The sequence below is a fragment of the Phodopus roborovskii genome, unplaced genomic scaffold (genome assembly GCF_943737965.1).
Source record: "Phodopus roborovskii unplaced genomic scaffold, PHOROB, whole genome shotgun sequence".
Taxonomy (NCBI): Eukaryota; Metazoa; Chordata; class Mammalia; order Rodentia; family Cricetidae; genus Phodopus; species Phodopus roborovskii.
In genome coordinates, this window is record NW_026126607.1 from 1,899,102 (window position 1) to 1,902,639 (window position 3,538).

At 45.3% G+C, this 3,538-nt stretch overlaps 1 pseudogene; it reads right to left on the minus strand.

Moving 5' to 3' along the window:
* Positions 1–1,677: 1,677 nt before the first annotated feature.
* Positions 1,678–2,556, minus strand: LOC127237619 (60S ribosomal protein L6-like; annotated as a pseudogene).
* Between the last annotated feature and the right edge of the window lie 982 nt (positions 2,557–3,538).

Below are 3,538 nucleotides of genomic sequence, written 5' to 3' on the forward strand. Positions count from 1 at the left end.
AGTGAACACAAGCCATGCTGGCTTGGAGGGTGCTAACACTTCATTCTGCAGAATTTCCCAAGGAGCTGGTCTGAGTCAGATTTCACAGCCTCAGGAGGGAGACTCTGCCCTACCCCCAAGCTTTGCTGAGAGAAGGCAAAGGCTGCCTGCCTAGAGGGCAGCCTCCTGGGAATAGAATGAGCATCCAGAGAGAGTTCCCTCCCCACTGGTGCACTGAACCTGGCAGCCCAGGGACTCAGAGTCCTGTCGTGTATGCCTGGCAGTCAGCACAGCCTCCCTCGCTGATACACAGCTCTTTATACAATACTAATATAACCAATCAGGGTTGTTTTAGAAAATGCTAGAGACCAGGGGACAGTGATAGAATACGCCCAAGGAGGACTATGAGATGGAGTGCAGCTTGTCTCTTTTTCTGCTGCTGATTTCCCTGAAGCTTCAGCCTGACTTCCTGAGCATAGGAAGCAGAAATATTCCTGGCCATGGCTACAGCTCCCTGTTCCTACACTCCTCCTCCTCATCCTGAAGTTTTTGTAGCAGCCATGGATCTGTGTTAATAGCCTTTCAGCTTTTCTTACAAAACAGCTTCATCCATGCTTACTGAAAGGTGAGCCCCCACAGAGTCCTCCATGCCACCCATTAACATCTTTCTGGTCATCTAACCTACATCATCCGTTTGTCTTCACTTCCTGTGGGTGCCACACCATGTACAGTAAGCTAAATAACTCAACGCAACAGAAGTTGATCATCTCTCAGTTCTCAATGCTAGAAGCCCAGCAGTGTCAGTCAGACTACCTGTTCAGAAAGCTCTGTGAGAAGTCTGTCACCCATTCCGGCCTCCAGCCTCTCTGTAACCCAAAGGTGTTCTTTGGTTTACATATATCTCACTCTGTCCCTTGACTGTCCTTCCGTGGTGTTTCTCATGCCATTTCCCCTCAATACTGACTGTCTCTATAGTCATATTTCCCCTTCTAATAAGGACAGTAGTCATACTGGGGCAGGGTCCACCTACTGTGGACCTCATACCTCCTAAAATGCTTTGTCCACATAACTTTCTCTCACACTTATAATGGATTTTCAAGAAAGCTTAGTTAGATGCATAATACCTTTCATACATCTGATTTCCTTTAAATTAGCCTAAAACCTTGTGATCCCTCTTGTGTCCCCCTTACATAGGACAAGAGCAAACTGTGGGGAGGCCCTGATGCTGCCGGGCTGGGTGGTGCATGCTGTTAATCTCAGCAGGTGGACCTCTGTGGGCTCAAGGCTAACCTGGTCTACACAGAAAGTTCCAGGATAGCTGAAGCTACATAGAGACCTGATCTTGAAACCAAACAAACAGGCTTGAAGCTTAATCTGGTTCTCAGTGATTGTATTCTGTCTACTATTCTGTAGCACAGTCAGCGCCTACCGTCCTTCAAGCCACAGTCCAAATGCCATGTCTTTCATAAACTGTGCCAAGAAAATTGAGGAGTAACTGACACTCATGTTAGTGTAGCTTTATTTCTATTCTTCTCAAGCCCTTCCCATGGAAATTGCCAGTGACACATTCCAGGCTCCTGACCCCCTAACCCGTATGACTCTGCCCACATGAACTGTACACCTGACCGACGGATCAGGAAGCAATCACCACGATGTTTTCTTTCTTTCTCTTTCTCTTTCCTTTTTTTTTTTTTTCTTTTACATCCCGTTTGTCAGAGAAAACTGAAACCACAGGTAATTCTGAAGCTGAGGAACAGCTTTAATCTTTGATCTTTGGCAAAAGCTGTGAGCGAGTCCACGGTTTTCTGATCAGCCTTGTGCTGCTCTGTAATCTCCTATTTCTCCTTTGTGTGAAGATCTCACTCTCCTAGTGCCTGGGCTTGCACAGCTGCTTCTTCTTGAAGTAAGCATCAGTCAGGAGTTTGGGGATCTTAACTTGGCTGATAACAACTTTTGTAGAGGTGGCGATGACAAATTTCTGGTGTGTTCTTCGAAGAGGAACTCTGTTGAAGGCAAGAGGTCCCGTCACAAGTAGCAAGCCACTGCCCAGCAGCTTCAGGAAAACCACCCTCTTGTCTCTGTGGCACCCGGTGAGGATGATCAGGACTGTCCCGGGAGTGATGCTGGCACGAAGCTTTCTTGCATGCTGACCGAAGGGCTTTTTGCCATGGCTCAGCAGCTTCCGAGGAACATCTTCAGTAGGGTAATACCGGGGCATTTTTCAAAGCTTATCCACCGGGGTACCACCATTCTTGTCACCACCAACTGGTTTGGTGATAGTAGCAAGGACCTTCTCCTTTTTCTTCTTCTTTTCAACCTTAGTTTTTGCAGCTGAGCATTTTCTTTTGTACAGGGCCTTTCTGGAATACATGGCAGATCGGGAGTACCTGCCAATCCCTCTAACCAGGACAGGGTTCTGGCTGCAATGCGGCTTCCCCTTTTTGGGCTTTTTAACCTTAGGGTCACCCTTTTTGGCTGCATCAGCAACAGGAGCACCTGCGGCATCAATACCAGCCTTCTTGGTTGCAGGTTTTTTCTCTTTTTTTGGCCAGGCTTCTCTGCTTTTTCACCCACCATCTTGCATGATGACAAAGAACCACCACGATGTTTTTATTGAACTTGGCCAGCACACAAAGTGACTTGTGCTTTTGTTTGTTTGTTTGTTGTTTTTCAAGACAGGCCTCCAGCTCACAGAGATTCTCCTGCCTCTGCCTCCCCAGTGCTGGGATTAAAGGTGTGCCACCAACGCCCACTGTGACTTTCACTTTTACATGACAAAGTTCAGTGAAGTACTTCTTATTCCATTCCCAATTTCTTCCCATTGATGCTACAAAGACAATACTACACGAGAAAAATGAGCGCACACACACTCGCGCACTCTCTCTCTCCTCTCTCTCTCTCTCACACACACATATATACATATGTGTGTGTGTGTATTGTGATCATGTGTGTATATGTATGTATGCATGTATATAAAGGAACTATAAATTAATATTGTTAGAAAAATTAGTTTGAGATCAGTTTATATGTAAATAATATTTAATAATAATAATAAGCATGAGAATAAGTGAGATCCCAAGAGAATGTGTTGGAAGAAAATAAGTCCAAAGATTAAGTTCTTGAATATTTCAAATGTTGAGGGTCAGAGGAATGAGGAAATACTGCTGGAGAGGACTAAGAAGGACTGTGTAAGGGGAAGGAGCTCCAGCAGACTTGCATATCTAGAAGGTTCAGCCATGATGAATGCCTGGGCTGATGGTTGTGTGCAGCTCAAGTAGCTGGTTACTGTCATCTTCTCTTCTCTTTTCCTTTGATTCATGTGTCTGTTTGTTCTCGACAGGAGATGTATTTTCTTGTGTCCCACTGAGGATACTTAGCAGATTTTTCAAATTTTACTCATTTTCCTTCCCAATTCTGAATGATAATGCCCCCTTTTCCTGAATCTTTTATTTTTCACCTAAACCCAATTCGTGCATTCTACTGACTTGACACATTGGCTGTGCCTCAGACTTCGACCACAGCCTCATTGGTTAATGATCCAATCACTTTCACAGACCCA